This window comes from Apium graveolens, chromosome 4, assembly GCF_009905375.1.
Source record: "Apium graveolens cultivar Ventura chromosome 4, ASM990537v1, whole genome shotgun sequence".
Lineage (NCBI taxonomy): Eukaryota > Viridiplantae > Streptophyta > Magnoliopsida > Apiales > Apiaceae > Apium > Apium graveolens.
In genome coordinates, this window is record NC_133650.1 from 310,641,272 (window position 1) to 310,664,069 (window position 22,798).

General features: G+C 38.0%; 1 pseudogene; it reads left to right on the forward strand.

Annotated features, from left to right (window-relative positions):
* The first annotated feature begins 1,242 nt into the window (after positions 1-1,242).
* The window catches only part of LOC141720134 (subtilisin-like protease SBT3), a 122,054-nt pseudogene continuing 100,498 nt past the window's right edge, over positions 1,243-22,798 (forward strand).

Below are 22,798 nucleotides of genomic sequence, written 5' to 3' on the forward strand. Positions count from 1 at the left end.
TGTTCAGGTAAGCAATAACTCTTCTCTCTTGGACCCAAAAATCTAACTTGTTTGTTGGGTTCAAGATCGAGAGATTCTCAGACACAAAATTAACTATTAACATAAAGAATCTAGCATTATATATGTTCTTAGACCTCTTCTTTATATCTCCTAACTTACTCCCTAATTCATACATGACTGAAATACTGAAAATAAAGTACTTATCACTTAAAAGCATATAGAGCACGTTAACAAGTAAATAAGTTACAGCATCAAAGTTGCTAACTTTACCAGAAAACATCTTAATAAAGGAATCACATGAAAAGCTCCATTCTTTCCTAAGACCCATTCTCCTAATTTCACCTAAGGCAGTAAGAGCATAGCCCATAGAAACTAGCATGTTACTCATATCAGTGTCTATGTGTGGATCAAGTGTGTTATTTCAGGCAATTTAAAGCATTTTTCAATTATATCACAGTTAAAACAGTGTTCATTACCTTTGAGAGTGAAGATAATGGTTTTGTCCTTTGAATTGAACACGGCTGTAGTCCAAATTTCCTCGACAACTTCACAGTAAATGGTTGGAGACTCAAGTATGGCATAACTCAGTTTGCAGTTTAGGATGAAGTCCATCATTTTGTGATAGTCTTCAGATGCCGGAATTTGCTTATTTACCAGAGCCACAAAGTTATTCTTCTCATAAACGTACCCAGTTGAGGACATGATTTTGACTACTGGTGTCATAGCTGTGATTGAGTACTCATTTTGATTCGTGTCTTATTTGATCTGAACCCCGAAAACTGTGATTTTGCGCAAAATATTGAAATGACTGTTTTCATCATACATATTTTCATCATACATGCAAAACAGAGATTACACTACCTTAGAATAAATATGATTTGAAGTTAAGACATGAACACCAACAAAGATTTTTGTGTGTTTCTATAGTTGTAAAGGTCTTTATATGTAATTGCAGAATAAAAACTGAAATCTTAAAGTAATTGAAGAGATAATTTATCTCACATAACGAGCATACAATCAGTTGAAGATGTTTATTTTTAGACTGATTCTTGCCACCAGATCAGCTTATAATGAACATTTACTTGTTTAGAACAGATCAATTTCACTTACCAAAACTCTGCAAAAATGGGGCTTGAATGTGGAGTTAATTTTTGGTTCCTATTTGCATAATTCGCTTTACAAGCTATCTTAGTTTCAGGAAATGATAGGTATACTTACATTGTTTACACGGACAAAGCCTTAATGCCAAAGGCTTTTGCTAGCCACCACATTTGGTACTCCACCACCATCAACTCTGTCAAGTCGAGAAATCATCGGTCCTCTCCATCTCTTCTCTACACCTATGATCATGCAGTTCATGGTTTTTCTGCGTTGCTAAGTATAGATGAATTGGAATCGCTAAAGAAGTCTCCAGGATTTATCTCAGCTTACGGTGATAAAAAGGCCACGGTTCATACCACCCATACGTATGAGTTTCTTTCTCTTAATCCTACAACAGGCTTATGGCCGACCTCTGATTATGGGAAGGATGTCATTATTGGTGTTATTGGCACTGATATTTGGCCCGAGAGTGTAAGCTTCAAGTATGATGGTATGTCTGAGATTCCCTCGAGATGAAAGGGGACTTGTGAAGTGGGACAAGAGTTCAACGCTTCAAATTGTAACTTGAAACTGATTGGAGCTCGATACCTTACCAAGGGCTTTAGCGCTTCATATCCTGAGACAACCATTAGTATGAACTCTGCTAGAGACACTGAAGGACATGGGACACACACTTCGTCAATAGCTGGTGGAAACTGTTGACGGAGGAATCTGGTAACAACAAAGATTGAGGTTTCTCGCCGGAATTAAGATCTATGACGGTAGTTCTTCGCCGGAACATCAAGCGGTGTGTGGTGGTTTGTGGTTGTTTTAGGTTGAGATTGATCAGAGTAAGTGGTGGCTCTCTTATCAGCTCTCAACTTCTTACCCTCTCAATATGCCTACGTACCCTTTATATAGGGATCAAGCCAGACGTAGTTCTTGTGGAACAAGAAATCTAATGGGCTTAGACTTCTTATTCCTAGGCCCGGTAGAAGCCCATCCAAATTCCGTCTTCCGCTAGCTTTAGGAATGTCCAACTATGAGGCCCAACCGCGAAGGCCCAAGGCTCGTTCATAATAGCAGGACTTCACTTATAGTGCATCTCCCTGCGCAAGGATAACACTCCGCTACAACTATTTCCCTTGATTTACAAACGCAGGTATAGCCACGGTTCACCCCAAGTGCCGGACGCATCCCTACATGTGCATATCTGCTCATTTGCATTTGCAATCAATGTCAAATTTGGATATGGTTTCCAGTTTATGGGCCTGCCCGTGTTTCAGAGCCGCTCTAACGACATGACCACTCTCTTAGGTATATCTCTAAGATTAAGCTTCTTTCATTTTGTTCAATTCTAGATATATTGTTGTGCTGCTTCTATTTGATTTTATTTACTTTCTGATCGCTGACAACATATTACCTTCTGATAGATTAGGATTCCATAAATTTTTGGTGGCTATTAATTTAAAAACATTTCGTTTAAATTTAGTACTGCTATTGTCGCTTGCGGAAAAACTTAACTCTTTATTTGTTGAGAAAATTGAAGCTTAAAATAGAGTTGTTTAATCCGAATCTCTGAAATCAAAATCTGTTTATAAGATTGATTGATACAAAATTTAGGTTTGCTAGGCTACTCATCCCCTGAACTTCTTCAGTATTTTTATGTTGAGCTTTTTTTAATTAAAAAAGTATTAGGTGCAATGGTATCAACAAGTACAGCTGGTACATATCCTAGCTCTATAAAGCTGAATATATAGCTTCTAACTAGGTTTTTAGCAGTTGTATCTCCTCAATACTAAACATCATCACATGATACTTGATGCACCAGCAGAGGGTGTATTCCAGAATCCAGCATCCAAACTCAGTGCTTTCTTACCTATTTGTTTACAACATTTGGTTTAAGTTTGGTGCTACTTTTATGTACTGTGGAAAAGTTTATGAACTTTTTCTTTGTTGGGAAGAGTTGCATGTTATTTTTATAAAAATTATAATTGCAAAATGACTTTAAATTCATTTATTCTTGCTACCAACATTTATTTTTCAATACATTAAGATTCCGTACACGTTTCAATCATTATAAATTTGTAGCTTTGCAGGAGCTCCCAACAAGAAACAAGGTTGGATTCTCATTGTCATCGATATTCCACTTGGGTGCCTTTTTTACTTTTTGAAAACCCGTTATAAACATTAATGGACGAGAGACTTAAAGTTGTAATTCATGTGCAATTTTTGATATTATTCCACCAATTATCGTATCATAATCTTTAATTTTTTTGGATTGTTATCTCTTGTATAAGGTGTGCTCTCATGGATCTACAACATTAATGGACGATGAGCTTTTTTGAGTTTCAAGTGGAGGTGAACATATCTGTCATGCCATCCATATCAAGGATTAATGATTTTCTCCCTTTGTTTCTTCCTATTACCTATATATTTATCGTATTTTTTCTCCTTTCATCTTCTCTTTTTATGTAATTTAGATTTTAGCCTTTACAATATGTTCTCCTAAAGGCATGTACATAATTTTAACTAAGATGAGCTTTTCTGAGTCTTTTGCAGGCTAGGAACCAGGTGATTGGTTTATATCTTGGATCAGAGTTACAAAATATGTAAAGTACAAAGTGGTTATTAAAGTAGGGTCTATCTATCAAGCTTCAGGTTGGATATCGATCGCATTCTTAGCTAATCCTCCCATTGGTAAGAAAGTTTTAGGCATAATCATCTTATCGGTCATGAACATTACTCTAATGACTAAAATTTAGGTACATACATATAGGTTATAGAATAATGAGAAAATCTTTTATGTACGGTGGAAATACGAGTAATAACCTTTTAACATAATGAGTATAACTTTTGTTTAAATGTACTTGAATTGGCGAATACTTTCATTCTTGAATGATATAAAATGCTAATGAATTTGTTTTACTTCCTGCTAATGGAGAGCTTGAACTTGTGTACATTGAATGTGACTTTCTCTTAATTACAAAGCCTTTTTTGCTAATTCGATTTACTTTATGAGATTAAATTACAACAAAAGTGTAGGGTTAAATTCACACTCTAATCATAGGTGTTTATAAGTTAGCAACCATTTCCCTATGACCAAATCTTTGAAAAATCAAGAATTTACATAATTAATTATCTTTTCCTTTACATGAATTTGTTGCTTTGCAGAAGCTCCTAGTATGGAACAAGGTTAGATTTTCAATTCGGATAACAGTGAGAACAAATGAGTTGTGTTACTCACTTCTCTTCTAGCGGATCTGCATAACATCCGAATTATGTACATGTTGCAACGAAGAAGGCAATTTCTTATGTTCCCTAACCCCTTACAAATACGCCTATATTCTAATTATTTCTGGTTTATTGCTGGACTTCCGTTTTGCGCTCGAGAAATTTAAACAGGTCTGTTATCCATCGAGCATCTCAACGATAATGAGACACCAGAATTTTAGAAAAAAATGAGATCGCCGGTTGGTAGAGTTCTTTTCTCAAAAAAATTATGAAGTCAGAAAGTATGAGTTTTTAGGTCTGAAATGCAGCTTTCAGGTAGGTACTCATAATAATCCATCTAGCCCTTAAGTGCATTGGTTTTGGAGTTGCTTATTGATATGGTTGTGTATATTAACGATGGTAATTTTGACAAAGAAATGCAGTGTATATTTTTATGATGTTTCTTAGTTTCTTTCAAGATTTAATGTGAAAGTATATATAAAATTGTAGCCTGGGCATTAAAGAGGAGATGTAAGTCCCTATCTATAACTACATTTTAATTTCACAAGTTATTGACGTACGTGGTTGTTCCAATATATTCTAGATAATTGAATTACATACGTACATGGTTGTTCCAATATATTCTAGATAATTGAATTACATGGATGGCTGGCTAATTTTCAAATTAATTGTTTTATGCTCAAAAAAAATTGGGAAGTAATATTAGTCACCAACTGTAAAACACAATATTCTCATTGTGAATAGATAGAATAGCCAATTCAAACCACAAGGCTGAGCTTGTCAAACAAAGTAGTAAATCATTTAAATGATTCCCATGACCATCATGTGCGGATTTCATAAATTGTATCAAGTTCTGATTGAGATGTGATGCAACTTGATCTTAAGGGTAGGACTTCTTTAAGACGTGTGTCATAAAAGTTGCAGAACTTCCTTACAATGCCTATTTTCCAGATTCTTGGGTTTCAATATTTCAATTTTCCAAAATATTTGAGATCTCCGAAATCTTCTCATTAGTTCAATGAAATATTTCTTCGGCAACTGACAAGCAAGGATACAGGTGCAGAAGTGCTGGGGTGCGTGGACACAAAAATACAATAAATAAATATAATAATATTGGAATTCGGGTGGGGGGACACGGCATATAGAAATATAGATTTTCTCTAGATTTCATGTTACAGATATTCAATCTTGTTAAAAAAACCACAAACTATAAGCAAATTTAATCAAATGCATAATTTATTGATCTAAATCATAAAATACAGGTAAAATCTTTTAATTTATGCAAAAATGAACACTAGCATAATACGTTTGTATTTACTAACAAAAACTGATACTTAATTTTAGGAAAGTAGGCAGTTAACAGAAATTTTGACTACAAATTGTGGGGAAAGAATCAAAATTAGGATTCAGGAAGAATCCCCTATCCAGAATCCCCTATCCGTTGAGGGGATGTGCATGTCAGAGTATCCGACACAAGGATCAGGGGATTCACAAACAAGTATAATCATTTCAAAAGACAAGAAAGAATAAGGATCATTAATCACGAAATATTGATTAGATACTATATAACTGGGGGACTCCGAACTTGAGAAGATCGAATATAACAATGTAACCTAGATAATGCCATTTTGGTTTAGTAGTCCACTTCAGTATTAAGATCTGAGGAAGAAATTCAAATCAAAACAGGGAACTTTTATTGTTAATGTTAACCAAAATTAGAAGTTAATAAAAAGAATTCACAAAATGATATAAACTTAAGCAAGCTATTAAAACAAATACATTTAGTTTAAATCAATGCAAAGCATTTGGTAGACCCAAGTCATTGTGCATACCGATAGGAGTAAGAAAACTGTACTGATTGACTGCCAAATGTGGAGGGCCAAATCTTGATTTCTTCCTTGTTTCTGTATTGATAAATCACATGTTAGAAATGAAATATACTATATCAGCCATAGACATTAGAACATAGAGTGTAAATAATTTGGCTCTGCAGTCCAGTTTGCACTTTAAACTTCTAACAAGCAAACTTCTAACTTGTATGTTGAGCACTTTCTCCCCCTCACTTGTTGACTCCCCCTGTCTAAATGGAATAATAGAGTTTTTCTCCCCCTTTTTGTTAGCATCAAGTTGAGTGGAGGTTGACATTTGTGCAGCCACCAGTTTCTGAAGTAGCAGAGTTTGTTGAGTTTGATGGTGGTGGATTTGAGTAATAGATGTTTCCAGGGTCTTGAGCCTGGCGTACAAAGAGTCCACTTTGTTGACTAGATCATAGTTTTTCCTAAGCTTAGCATTGTTGTGTTAGGAAAGGTAGCCTCCAATCTTGCAGTAATTTCCCTTTTGACTTGACCAATTTCTGGCTTGAGCTCGTTACATCTTGATTTTGCTTTAAAGATTGAAGTTGGTGCAGCTGAAGAGACTCTAGTCAAATTCATCACCAGTTGTGAAGGGCATGGCAGTGATTATATCCTTGGCCCTTTGCATAGAAGTAGGTATGTGCACCAAGTTGAGAATTCTCTCAGCAACCACATTGTCCTGTTCAGATAGAACTTGATAAGATGAAACAGGGTGAGTAAATGCCTCAGCTTCATAAGAAACAGATTCTAAGACAGCTTGATAATCTTGCTGAAATAACCATTTCTTTTCATCCTCATTGACATCCCTTAACTCACTAGCAATGGGCTCTTTCCATTCTTATGTACCTGCTTTTTCTTTCATAATCTCTATTTTCTTACATCAAGGGCTCCCCTTGGCTTCCCACCCTTACACTCTCACCTTCACCTACTAAGGTGGGACTCCACTTACTCACTTTTGTCAAGCTGGAAGAAATACCTTGCATATTTTCACTCTTTTCCTCTCCTTTTGCCTGGGAGCAACTCAGCCTCTCACTCTGTTCACTCCCTTCCTTTAATCCTTAGAGTGATTGTACAACTACTAAATCATCTATACTTGTGACAACAGTTGAGATTTCAAGTTGTGCAGTGATTGTCAACAGATGAGAAACATCCTTCGAAGCAGTAGTTGAAAGTGTCAACGGATAATTTCTGTTAAGCACATCTGTCGAGATAAAATCATTGGTCAACGGATGAACAATATCCGTCGAGGTAGTAGAAATGACAGAGTTTGGATTAGAAACTACTGTAGAATCTGTGGTTATTGATTTGAGATTCTGCACATTATTCTCGGTAGAATCAGAAAGAAATGGAAAGTGAGCCAACAAATCATCTAAAAATGATGCTCACTTGCTGTAGATTTTGGCTTCTCCATGAGAGTTAAAGATGGAAAGTCAGGAATTGATGTGTGAATCATGTCCACATCCAGAGAATTTATGGGTGAATTTTGTGTGTGAGGTGCTTCTATCACTAAAGATTTTGGCTGTGACTCCACATTTACTGGAGCCACATCAATCTGAATTTGAGAAGGTGCTGTAAGCGAGTCTTTGACTGCAATTTGCACAGTGTGTGCACCATGTGTATCCCCAAGTATTTTGGATTTCTTATTTCTATCATAAGTTTGGGGTGAGCTTGTGTCCCTAACCCTCTTGGCCTGTGCTCTTGGTTGAGAGCTTGTTTCAATAGTAACATCCTTTTGGGAGGATGAAACTAGTAATGAGCTTATATCCTTATTAATCACTACAGTTTGTTGGGAAACTGTAGTGTGTCTAGGTTTGGTTACACTCACTTCCCCATCCTAATTCTTAGGGATTCTTTTATGTTCACCCTGTCCCTCACAAGACTAACTTCCCTTCACACTCCCCTCTTGGTTTTTAGTAGATTTTACAACTAGCTGCTTTTGAGAGAAAATAGAGGGGGCTTTCTTTGAGTTTGATTTTAAGATTTTTGGTTTTGTGGCTTGGGTAAACACCTGTTTGGTCACTGTCACAGGTGCCATGACCACAGTTGATTGTAAAGAAATAGGTGGTTGAGAAGTAATAGGGACAAAATAATTTACCTCCTTTACCTGAGGCTGTTCCATGATTGACATGTAAACAAGGGGAACATTCTTGTGGTGATTTGCCCTGTTCAGGTCAGCAATAACTCTTCTCTCTTGGACCCAAAAATCTAACTTGTTTGTTGGGTTCAAGATCGAGAGATTCTCAGACACAAAATTAGCTATTAACATAAAGAATCTAGCATAATATATGTTCTTAGACCTCTTCTTTATATCTCCTAACTTACTCCCTAATTCATACATGACTGAAATACTGAAATTAAAGTACTTATCACTTAAAAGCATATAGAGCATGTTAACAAGTGAATAAGTTACAACATCAAAGTTGCTAACTTTACCAGAAAACATCTTAATAAAGGAATCACATAAAAACTCTATTCTTTCCTAAGACCCATTCTCCTAATATCACCTAACTTAGTGGCAATAAGAGCATAGCCAATAGAAACTAGCATGTTACTCACATCAGTGTCTATGTGTGGATCAAGTGTGTTATTTCAGGCAATTTAAAGCATTTTTCAATTATATCACAGTTAAAACAACGTTCATTACCTTTGAGACTGAAGGTAATGGTTTTGTCCTTTGAATTGAACACGGCTGTAGTCCATATTTCCTCGATAACTTCACAGTAAATGGTTGGAGACTCAAGTATGGCATAACTTAGTTTGCAGTTTAGGGTGAAGTCCATCATTTTGTGATAGTCTTCAGATGCCGGAATTTGCTTATTTACCAGAGCCACAAAGTTATTCTTCTCATAAACGTACCCAGTTGAGGACATGATTTTGACTACTGGTGTCATAGCTGTGATTGAGTACTCATTTTGATTCGTGTCTTATTTGATCTGAACCCCGAAAACTGTGATTTTACGCAAAATATTGAAATGACTATTTTCATCATACATATTTTCATCATACATGGAAAACAGAGATTGCACTACCTTAGAATAAATATGATTTGAAGTTAAGACATGAACACCAACAAAGATTTTTGTGTGTTTCTATAGTTGTAAAGGTCTTTTATATGTAATTGCAGAATAAAAACTGAAATCTTAAAGTAATTGAAGAGATAATTTATCACACATAACGAGCATACAATCAGTTGTAGATGTTTATTTTTAGACTGATTCTTGCCACCACATCAGCTTATAATGAACATTTACTTGTTTAGAACAGATCAGTTTCACTTACCAAAACTCTGCAAAAATGGGGCTTGAATGTGGAGTTAACTTTTGGTTCCTATTTGCATAATTGGCTTTCCAAGCTATCTTAGTTTCAGGAAATGATAGGTATACTTACATTGTTTACATGGACAAAGCGTTAATGCCAAAGGCATTTGCTAGCCACCACATTTGGTACTCCACCACCATCAACTCTGTCAAGTCGAGAAATCATCAATCCTCTCCATCTCTTCTCTACACCTATGATCATGCAGTTCATGGTTTTTCTGCGTTGCTAAGTATAGATGAATTGGAATCGCTAAAGAAGTCTCCAGGATTTGTCTCAGCTTACGGTGAAAAAAAGGCCACGGTTTATACCACCCCCCATACGTATGAGTTTCTTTCTCTTAATCCTACAACAGGCTTATGGCCGGCCTCTGATTATGGGAAGGATGTCATTATTGGTGTTATTGGCACTGGTATTTGGCCCGAGAGTGCAAGCTTCAAGTATGATGGTATGTCTGAGATTCCCTCGAGATGGAAGGGGACTTGTGAAGTGGGACAAGAGTTCAACGCTTCAAATTGTAACTTGAAACTGATTGGAGCTCGATACCTTACCAAGGGCTTTAGCGCTTCATATCCTGAGACAACCATTAGTATGAACTCTTCTAGAGACACTGAAGGACATGGGACACACACTTCATCAATAGCTGGTGGAAACTGTTGACGGAGGAATCTGGTAACAACAAAGATTGAGGTTTCTCGCCGGAATTAAGATCTATGACGGTGGTTCTTCCCCGGAACATCAAGCGGTGTGTGGTGGTTTGTGGTTGTTTTAGGCTGAGATTGATCAGAGTAAGTGGTGGCTCTCTTATCAGCTCTCAACTTCTTACCCTCTCAATATGCCTACGTACCCTTTATATAGGGATCAAGCCTGACGTAGTTCTTGTGGAACAAGAAATCTAATGGGCTTAGACTTCTTATTCCTAGGCCCGGTAGAAGCCCATCCAAATTCCGTCTTCCGCTAGCTTTAGGAATGTCCAACTATGAGGCCCAACCGCGAAGGCCCAAGGCTCGTCCATAATAGTAGGACTTCACTTATAGTGCATATCCCTGCGCAAGGATAACACTCCGCTACAACTATTTCCCTTGATTTACAGACGCAGGTATAGCCACGGTTCACCCCAAGTGCCGGACGCATCCCTACATGTACATCTCTGCTCATTTGTATTTGCAATCAATGTCAAATTTGGATATGGTTTCCAGTTTATGGGCCTGCCCGTGTTTCAGAGCAGCTCTAACGACATGACCACTCTCTTAGGTATATCTCTAGGACTAAGCTTCTTTCATTTTGTTCAATTCTAGATATATTGTTGTTTCTGATCGCTGACAACATATTACCTTCTGATAGATTAGGATTCCATAAATTTTTGGTGGCTATTAATTTAAAAACATTTCGTTTAAATTTAGTACTGCTATTACCTTCTGCTATTGTCGTTTAAATTCATTATCTCTTCTGTGAAGGGTGGAGTTGGATCGTCAGGATCTCCAAGGGGAAGGAGATTGCTTGGATCAGTTCTTGGGACATCAGCCCTTCTTCTTACCGGACCATCCAGGTCTATGATAGGAGGAGGATTTCTCCCCCTAGGAGGTATGTGGGGTCTGGTGGCCTGGTGAGCCTCCAAATCACGCCTCAGCCTTTGGATTTCAGCCTCATGAGCCCTGATCCTTTCCTGCACTACTTGGGGATTCGCCCCTGGGGTGCTTTGGGGGCGTTGCCTTCCATCGGCCATTGGCTCTTTTCCAGGACGCTTCCTTCTCGGGGCCACTTCATCATCCGAAGATTCGGAGTCTCTCTCAGTGTATGGACCAGAAAATTCCCGATCCTCAGGGATAGGACCCAAACCTCGTATATAGGGGGGCGACCGCCCTCGTGCTTCGCTTCGCCTAGCATATCCGCTTCCTCCAACCTCAGGGTGAAGGGGCATCCCATAAGGGGGTTAGTAGTAACAATAGTTGAATATTCATACCCGACGGGTCGAGAATTCTCAGGTATATGTATTTGTTGAACTTGAGGATTCATACCTTGAATCAGGGTAGTTGTCCCTTGTAGCTGGGGTTGAGTTGCCCCTGTCTGGGCTTCCTCCTGAGTAAATGCATAAGTTGAATGGGGAGGAACCTCCACGGTTGATAGGACTCCTAAGTCTATCCTAATTCAGAGGCTTGTCCACCAAGTCTCCTATACCAAGTCCAATTCAAGGACTCCCACATCTATATAAGGGGCCTCACCCCACAAATCAGAACTACATTTTTTGACTTGATCCTTGGCAATCAGCAAGGTACGTAGGCATCTTGTTAAGGCAGATTGAGTCACGAAACACAAGAGCAGTCAAATCGAGCCTTGAAGCTCATGTTCCTTAGTACTAAATACAGCAATTATATATATATATATTAGTTTTTTATCCATAACATTTGGCGCCGTCTGTGGGAAGGAACAACAACAACCATGGCGAGAACACGGAGAACAATTGGAGCTATAAGGAAGGAACACCATCAGAGACAACTCCTTATCCTTTTAGGTCCCCTTGAGGCTAATCTATAAGGATTTATATCCTTATCAGGACTCTTCTCAATAGCTGATTTTTCCCTTATTAATTAATTACGAAATTAATTAATAATCAGGGCTTTTGGGCCCCTTTTTTTTATTCCACCAGGCCTGATCTGGTCCATCAGGCTTAACCTTTCTGGTCTGAATATCATACATCTTATTATTGGGCCTAGCAGCCCATTAATTATAAAATCAGGACTTATTTATCCCTATCAAATAGAAACACACAACAGCTTGGAAGATATGCTTACAAAGGTTGCTGGCTAACCTTGGATCATCGGACAGTATGACATAACATTGAATAATATTCTTCAAAACTGTAGTAAACGGTTCATCCTGCATCTTTTCAATTACGTCATTAAAAACCTTCATGATTGCACACAACCGGTTTGCAGGCTCACAGCAATACTGTAGTCCCTGCTCTTGCATCATTATTCTTGACATTATCCAAGATACAGTCTGTATAGCCATATACAAGTGTTCAGAGTGAGTTTAAAGAGCCAATTAACTATGGGTGTCGATCTATTTATATTTTGATGGTGTACCGGAATTGTTTCAGAATTATTTGCTCAGGTTCTTACTAGGACGATCAAGTCTATGCCATGCAATATAAACCTTATGATTTATATATGGCTGGGTACTAATGTTGGACTTTCCTTTAATCCAAACATGTTTATTTTTAGATAGTATTATTAATAGCGTGTGTCAAGGGGGAAAATGGATTTGGTTCTATGGGCAACGTAGTTATAGGAATGAATAAAGGGAGTACAGACTTGATAAGAGATTGATTGAGTCTGTTTGGTACTTCCCGATTTTTTAGCTCTTGATTGCTAGCTTTCACAGTTGTGTCATTCTATATATATATCCCTGTACTATGTTCTCTAAAGAATGAATAATATAGCTTGTTTTATTCCCAGTTTAAATATACACTAGAGTGTGCGTGTGTATTGTGTTCAAAGGTGTGTGTGTGTGTTCAAAGGTGTGTGTTGATTAAATCTCTACACTTGGTATCAGAGCACAGGAGACAAGAGACAACCACGGCCCCGGTCCAGATGACGACAATAAGAACAAGGAGAGCTCGTTTGGCCTGAGTTACCCGATGCTCACAAAAACTAATTACACCGTATGGGCCCTCAAAATGAAGGTCTTTATGCAGGCTCATGGCGTGTGGGAAGCAATTGAGCCCAAGGATTCTCAGACGACCGCCGCTGTGGATGATAAGATTGACAAGCGGGCTTTGGCCATTATTTATCAAGGAGTTCCAGACGATGTATTGTTGTCACTTGCAGAAAAACAGACGTCTAAAGATGCTTGGAAGGCTGTCAAAATCATGTTCCAGGGAGCGGATAAGGTGAAAGCGGCTAGAGCACAGACACTCAAGAGCGAATTCGAAGTATTGCGTATGAAAGAAAACGAGCAGTTGGATGAGTTTTATCTGAAATTGAATAGCCTGGTCACCAACATTCGAGCCCTTGGAGAGAAAATTGAGGAAGCGTACGTAGTAAAGAAACTTCTCAGAGCTGTCCCTTCCAAGTTTCTACAAATTGCATCGGCTATAGAACAATTTGGAAATTTGGAATCATTGTCGGTGGAAGAGGTTGTTGGTTCGTTGAAAGCCCACGAGGAGAGGCTGCGAGGCACAACAGAGATAAATCAAGAACAGTTGCTACTGACAGAGGAAGAGTGGAGAAAGAAAGAGAATAGCGAGGGGCAGTTGTTATTAACTCGAGAGGAATGGTTGAAGAAGACCAGCAGAGAAGGGACACGAGGTGGTGACCGCGGCATTCGGGACAAGAGCAGAGTAAGGTGTTATAATTGTCAGGGACATGGACATTTCGCTGCAGAATGTCGCAGACCACGAAAGGAGAGAGACACATCAAGGGAAGCGAATCTTTCACAGGTTCAAGAAGATGAACCAGCCTTACTGATGGTTGAGGCGGGGAAAATAGAAATTCAGTCAATGATTTTGAGGGAGGATGCAGTGGTTCCAAAATTACGGACAAACACTGAAGAACGAAGGGAATCACAAGTATGGTACTTGGATAATGGTGCAAGCAACCACATGACCGGGCAACGTGGGAAATTTAGGGAGTTGGATGAACGTGTGACAGGGAAGGTTAAATTCGGAGATGGGTCAACAGTAACTATCAAAGGAAAGGGGACGATTGCATTTCAGTGCAAAAATGGTGAAGAAAGGACTCTCAAGGAGGTGTACTACATTCCAGACTTGTGTAATAATATCATAAGCCTAGGTCAATTGTCTGAAGCAGGGAATAAAGTTATTCTTGACGGAGATTATTTGTGGGTTCATGAGGCCAGTGGCAAGCTATTAATGAAGGTGAAAAAACTGAAAAATCGCTTATATAAAATCAGTCTCGAGGAAAGTAAAGCATCATGTTTACTTACAAAGCTGGAGGAGGATACTTGGCTATGGCACGCCCGACTTGGCCATGTAAATTTTCAAGCATTGGAACTAATGTCGAGAGAGAAAATGGCATACGGAATCCCAACCATGGTTCAACCTGTGAAGAAGTGCGAAGGATGCTTGATGACAAAACAATCCAGAAAGCCTTTCCCGCAATATGCTAGCTTTCTTGCAAAGAAAGTACTGGAAATAGTACACGCCGATATTTGTGGACCAATCACACCAATGACACCTGGAGGTAATCGGTACTTCTTGTTATTTGTTGATGATTTTAGTAGAAAAATGTGGGTTTATCTGTTAAAAGAAAAGGAGATGCCTTTGAGATGTTTAAAAAATTTAAAGCATTGGTTGAGAATGGAAAGGAGAGAAACATAAAAATTTTAAGAACAGATAGGGGTGGTGAATTCTGTTCCAAAGAGTTTACACTGTATTGTGAGAGGGCTGGGATTTTAAGGCACTACACAACACCCTACACCCCACAACAAAATGAGGTGGTTGAACGAAGAAATAGGACCGTTGCTGCCATGACGAGAAGCTTCTTGAAGGGCTCAAAACTACCAGCATATCTATGGGGCGAAGCGGTGCGCCACTCGATTTATGTTTTGAATAGATTACCTACTCGGTGTTTGAAGGGCAGAACTCCATATGAGGCATGGAGTGGAGATAAACCGGATTTGACACATCTGAGGGTATTTGGATGCACTGCATTCATGAAAATTCCATCAGTACATGTAAGGAAGCTGGATGATCGAAGTAAATTGGTTGTATACCTCGGTAAGGAACCAGGAACAAAAGGGAATCGCTTATATGATCCAAGAACAGGGGCTGTGCATGTAGTCGAGATGTTGTAATGCAGGAGAAAGTTTTCTGGCCATGGGAACAGGGAGAGGATAGCGGAGTTGCATTTCCTGGGAATTATATTGAGATAAGAGAATCTATAGATACAGAACAAGAGGTTGCAACACCCCTGCAATCTCCGGTTCAACAGTCGCCATCGCAGCCATCTTCTCTGCAGACTCCAAGTAATACTGCAACCTCTGGTATGTCATCTGCTGGAACTACTAACGCATCATCTGCAACTAGCACTGAGCCCAGGAGATTCAAGCTATTAACGGATATTTATAATCATACTGAGATTATCGACGTGATTGATGAACTGATGTTGGTAAAAATAGAAGGACCAATATCATATCACGAAGCAAAGGAAGAAAAAGAGTGGCAGGAAGCAATGGAGTTAGAGTTTAAAACAATAGAGAAGAACGAGACCTGGACCTTAACAAATTTGCCACCTGGACATAAACCAATAGGCTTGAAATGGGTGTATAAACAGAAGAAGGATCCGGAAGGGAATGTGGTAAAGCATAAGGCACGCCTTGTTGCGAAGGGTTACGTCCAGAGAAAAGGGATAGATTATGATGAAGCTTTCGCACCAGTGGCCCGTCTTGATTCAGTTCGACTATTGATAGCACTCGCAGCAAAAGAAGGATGGGGAGTTCATCATCTTGACGTTAAAGCAGCATTTCTAAATGGGGAACTCCTTGAAGAAGTGTATGTTACTCAACCCGAAGGGTTCGTGAAGAAAGGTCAGGAATAGATGGTGTATAGACTGACAAAGGCTCTGTATGGACTGCGTCAAGCTCCTAGGGCCTAGAATGCAAAGCTGGATAAATGTTTAAAAAAATTGGGATTTAACAGATGCTTACACGAACAAGTTGTATATACAAAGTGCAAAAATGGGAGTGTACTCATAATAGGAGTATATGTTGATGATTTACTGGTAGCTGGGTCAGATAAACGGGAAATTGAGGAATTCAAAGAGCAGATGAATAGGCAGTTCGAAATGAGTGACCTGGGTTTGTTGTCATTCTATTTAGGTATAGAAGTAAATCAAGGAGAAAAATGTACGACGTTGAAACAGTCGGCATATGCTAAGAAACTGTTGGATAAATCCGGGATGATGGACTGCAACTCGTCAAGGTTTCCTATGGAACATAAACTGCAACTGGACAAAGATGAAGATGGCACTTTGGTGGATGCTACTGAGTATAGACGCATTGTTGGGAGCTTGCGTTACTTAACGCATACTCGACCAGACATTGCGTATGCTGTGGGTGTGGTAAGCAGGTTTATGGAGAATCCCACGGTTAAACACCAACAAGCTGTGCAGCACATCTTAAGGTACATAAGAGGAACGATTGATTATGGTTTAGTATATGCAAATGAAATGAATAGCAGGATCCTGTACGGGTTTTCTGACAGTGACTTGGCTGGGGATGTCATCGATAGAAGAAGTACTGGAGGGATGTGCTTCTATCTCAACAGGAGTTTAATATCTAGGTCTTCACAGAAACAAAGGGTAGTTGCTTTATCTTCGTGCGAGGCAGAATATATGGCAGCCACGGTAGCAGCCACACAGAGCATATGGCTTCGTGGTTTGCTGAGTGAAATCTCAAGACAACCAGTTGGTCCAGTTGTGCTCCACATAGATAATAGGTCTGCTATAGAGTTAATGAAGAATCCAGTACTACATGGTAGGAGCAAGCATATAGATGTCCGGTTTCATTTCATTCGCGAATGCATTGAACGAGGTGAACTAATAGTTAAGCATGTGGTTACTCAAGAACAGAGGGCGGATATCTTAACCAAGGCATTAGGAAGGGTTAAGTTTGAAGAAATGAGAAAGATGATAGGTGTTGAAGATCTTGCTGCAGCAAACTGAATTTGTGGTCTGAATAAAAAAAAAACATGTTGAGATTAGGGGGGAATATGTTGGACTTTCCTTTAATCCAAACATGTTTATTTTTAGATAGTATTATTAATAGCGTGTGTCAAGGGGGAAAATGGATTTGGTTCTATGGGCAACGTAGTTATAGGAATGAATAAAGGGAGTACAGACTTGATAAGAGATTGATTGAGTCTGTTTGGTACTTCCCGATTTTTTAGCTCTTGATTGCTAGCTTTCACAGTTGTGTCGTTCTATATATATATCCCTGTACTATGTTCTCTAAAGAATGAATAATATAGCTTGTTTTATTCCCAGTTTAAATATACACTAGAGTGTGCGTGTGTATTGTGTTCAAAGGGTGTGTGTGTGTGTTCAAAGGTGTGTGTTGATTAAATCTCTACAATGTTCATCAACACCAAAATATTAGATGTTCATCAAGTCGACTTGATATGTATTAATACGAAACATGGAGTATTAACTAAAAATCCCTTTTTCAATAAACATCTAGCAGAAACACTAGAAAGGGAGATTAATTTGAAATTTTAGTAACCAGATTACATACTCTGTACTGTCTTACATGTAAGGTGATATATTGCAGTAAAAAATGCTTAGAAGCAAAAGAATGTTGAGTTCAAATTTTAATGGACACTTAATGATTGTGAAAGTTCATTTCCATATTCTATGGATTTTAGACACAAAGGGAAGAGTCCTGATTCAAGCAAACAGTGAACAGCAACCTTTGTCGAAGGGTCGCCAACCTGCATAGTAGAGAAGATTCAGATGATATTTGGAGTAGAACCTTATAGGCATATCAGATCATATTAAAGCAAATTGATATGCAATCTGGTAAGAAATAATGGACATTTTCTTGAACTATGGTTCTGATTAAGCTAATTCATCTCAACATTGCATTCAATTCAGAGCTGAAACTTGAAAGGGCAGGTAGCAACTAGCAATGAGAAAATACTTCCATGCAAGGTTACTGGTGCTTAGCTGTTTTAATAATTCAAATGGCTTAAAGTATAAAAAATTGAAGGTATCATGTATTGATTTAGAGTGGAATTGTACCTCCTTCAGAAGACCACCAATGACCCCCAAGCTCATTAGCCTTAGGTACTGGAATGGCTTGCTCATTTCTTCAGTCTCCAAGAAAGGGTACAGGTAACAATGTATCTGAACTGCAAGGAAAAAGTAAGTTAATACAAGTCTGCCTATGATTAACCTTATCTAGCTCCTTAATTATCCTATTCAAATCAGTTAATAACAATATTTGAATAAGTTTGCAAATCCTCATCCCAGAATATATGTAACAAACTTGTAACTTCAACTGAATCCCTGATTTTACCTCAGTGTCCTGTTTCTTTGGTGTTCACATAAACAAATCATACCAGCTTGAAATATAAAGTGAATTCATTTATATATCAAAACACGTCAAGTTCGACAATATCATGTGTAGTCTTTAAGTAGCAATATCAGACAGCAAGAAATCAACAAAAGTTATAGAATGAAATTAGCTTATATCATTTGGTGAGAAGAAGCTATAACTATGGATACATCCAACTATGTTGAAGAAGACTAATGTAAATACTGAATACATTAACAGAAACCAGTCACATAGCTTTCAGAAAGTTTAGAAAAATACCATTAAGGAACTGCATCTTCGTTTGAGGGTGAGTGGCCAAACACTGTATTCAATAGAAAATACACTTTGATATTAGAGTTGCATATATAATTTTAAGTTCATAGAGTACCAGCTATGGCTCCTCAATAAGTAAAAATAAATTTGATGTATATAGATAATAAATTTGATAAGTAAAAATAAATTTGATAAGAAAAAAGTTTGAAAATTAGGAATCGAACATATAAAGCAAATACATTACAAAGTTAATACCACTAGAAAAGGAAATTAAAGGAGCGGAAATGACCTCAAACAAAACAAGTACATCACAAACTTTACTTGAATCTTTCATAGTAAGTTTCTCAGGTGTTAACGACTTGTATATAAATAATACTTCCTGCAATAAAGAAGATAATTCCATTAATCACCAACTGTAAACACAACATTCTCATTTGAATAGATAGAATAGCCAATACAAACCACAAGGCTGAGCTTGTCAAACAAAGTAGTAAATCATTTAAATGATTCCAATGACCATCATGTGCGGATTTCATAAATTGTATCAAGTTCTGATTGAGATGTGATGCAACTTGATCTTAAGGGTAGGACCTTCTCTAAGACGTGTGACATAAAGTTGCAGAACTTCCTTACAATGCCTATTTCCAGATTTTTGGGTTTCAAAATTTCAAATTTCCAAAATATTGAGATCTCCGCACATCTTCTCATTAGTTCAATGAAAGATTTCTTCGGCAACTGACAAGCAAGGATACGGGTGCAGAAGTGCTGGGTGCGTGGATAAAAATCTAATAAATAAATATAATAATATGGGAATTCGGGTGCGGGGGGCACTACATATAGAAATATAGATTTTCTCTAGATTTCATGTTATAGATATTCAATCTTGTTAAAAAACCACAAACTATAAGCAAATTTAATCAAATGCATAATTTATTGATCTAAAACATAAAATACAGGTAAAATATTTTAATTTATGCAAAAATGAACACCAGCATAATATGTTTGTATTTACTAACAAAAACTGATACTTAATTTTAGGAAAGTAGGAGGTTAACAGAAATTTTGATTACAAATTGTGGTGAAAGAATCAAAATTAGGATTTAGGAAGAATCTGTTAAGAAATAAAATTGTTTATTTGATGTTGAATAAGAGAAAACTACATACATTATTTCATCTGAGACTGCCTATTGTATAGGCTTACATAAAACAAATTTTCCTACAAAAAAGGAACTACTAGATAATCTGATTTGAACATTTCTATCAACTAAAAACAAGGAAACTAATCTTATATACTAAACTTAACTATGACTGATTCAAACTCCAGGGCAAACTCTCACAATATCTAACACTCCTCCTTGAGATTTGCCTTATTCATTCCAAGCTTCCTCCTAAGATACTCAAACCTTGACCTGGGAAGTGCCTTTGTCATATGTCAGCAAGTTGTACATCAGTTGAGCAGTAATGTACCTTGGTAAGACAATTCTTTTCGGCTTCTCTAATGGAGTGATATTTCACATTTATGTGCTTGGTTCTGCCATGTTGCACGGGATTCTCTGGCAATTGCAATAGCTGACTTGTTGTCACAAAATAAGTCAGTTGGGTGAGCTTTGTTCTTGGCATAAATCAGTAAGCAATTTCTTTAACCATATGGCTTGATTTGCAGCAGCTGCTAGAGAGATATACTCGGTCTTCGGCGGTTGATTGTGCCACTACTTCTTGCTTTCTCGCATTCCAACAAATCACACCTGAACCAATTGTAAATACATAACCTGAAGTTGCTCCTTCATGGTGTCATCAACACTTCCAGCCCATCGCTGTCAGCATAAACCCTCTAGCTTAACTCCTTAATGTCAACATGATAACCATCTAGCTTAACTCCTCCTTTGTTTAAAATACCATATGCCAAGATTACTCGTTCCTCGTATGTCCTTAGCACGCTCTTGTGCAATCCCCATGTGAACATTGCTAGGTGAACTCATAACCTTGAAAGCAAATTAGCTGAAACCATCAATCAGGTCTAGTTGTGCTGTCAATACAATAGGCTGCCAACCAAGCTTCTAATGCAGAGGAATCCTCAAGCTTCTCACCATCATCTTTTGAAAATCTTCTCATTTTGTACCAATGGAGTTGCTACTTCTTTGCAAGAATCTAACTTAAACCTTTTAAGAATATCAATAGCATAATTTTTTTGAGAAATGAAGATACCTGAAGGCTGCTTGCTTTATTTCCATTCCAAGAAAGTAATTCATGGTGCCAAGATCAGACATTCAAAGACATCCTGCATCTCCATTTTGAAAGTATTTATCATTTTTTGTGTTACTATTCCAGTCACGAGCATGTCATCAACATAAAGTGGACACTACCAGTTGCAAACCATCTTCATCTTATTTGTATACCGAAGTAACAGTTCGTTCTCCGCTCCTCCTAAATCCAAGTTGTGATCAGATGGGAGTCAATTCTGTTGTTACCAGGCCTTCGTTGCTTGCTTCAAGCCATATAAAGCTTTATATAGCTTGTATACTTTATTGCTCTTGTCCAACAACTTCAAAAACCTTCCGGTTGTTTAACATAAATTTCCTCAACAAGTATACCATTCAAGAAAGCTGATTTAATATCTAAATGGTACACTTCCCATCCTTTTTGACCAGCAAGTGCAAGTAGCAACCAGATTGTATCATGCCTGGCTACGGGTGCAAATGTGTCCCCATAGTCCACTCCAGCAACTTGAGAAAAACCTTTCACAACTAATCTGGCCTTGTGCTTAAAGATTGAGCCATCTGGATTAAATTTAGTTCTGAAAAACCCACTTCACGCCAATTGCCTTGCTTACTCTTAGGTAAATCTACCAATTCCCAAGTTTTATTCCTCTCGATAGCATCAATTTCAGCTTTCATTGCTTCTACCCATTCTGATTTCTCTGTAGCTTCATTGTAATTTGTAGGTTCAGCATGTACGAGATTACATCTCTCATATACGTCAGCCTAATGATCTCTCCTTTAACACCGGTGTATCTGAAGTTTTTGAAACATCACCTTGATTTTCATCATATGTAGCTTCCTTTATCTGGTAAAGGGATTGATAAAGTGGTCTGATCACAACTTTGAACTTCTTTCAAGTCCCAATTCCAGTATGAATTCTCATCGAAGTGCACATCTCTACTTATCTCAATTTTCATTCTGCTTAAACTATATATTCTGTAGCCTTTTGCTTCTGCTGCATATTCCAATAAAAATGCCTTTTTCAGCTTTTTCATCTAACTTGCCTCTCTTGACAGATGGCACATGAAGTAGCACATAGACCCAAATATCTTAAGACCCTTAGCAGATGGTTTTTCTTTGGACCATGCCTCTATTGGTGTTTTTCCTTCAACTGATTTAGTTGGTAATCTGTTCAACAAATATACAGAGGTGTTGACTGCTTCGGCCCACAAAACCTTTGGCAACTTCTTCTCAAATAGCATGCACCTTGCCATTTCCATTACTGTTCTGTTCTCCTTTCGGAGACACCGTTCTGTTGCGGTGAGTATGGCACCGTAAGCTAATGTACGATTCCAAATTCTTTGCAGAAAGCTTTGAAATCTTTTGAGGTATATTCACCGCCGTTATCAGTTCTGAGCAATCTTAATCGTTCCCCACTTTGAGTTTCAACCAGTTTTTTGAAGCTTTTGAACACAGAGAAAACTTCAGACTGGATTTTAGAAAATAAAACCCATGTCATTCTGCTTAAATCGTCAATACATAGTACAAAATACAAGCTACCATTTAGTGAGGACGTGCTCATTGGTCCACAAAATGTCCGAGTGGATTAATTCCAGCTTTGAGTAGCTCTCCTGGCCAAATTTGTAGGAAAGTGGTGTCGATGATGTTTCCTAGCTCGCAACTTTCACATGTTTGACTACTAATTGTGATTTCAGGCATATCTTCAACCATACCAACTTCTTGCATGAACTTTAGTGACTTTAAATTAAAGTGACCATATCGTTTGTGCCA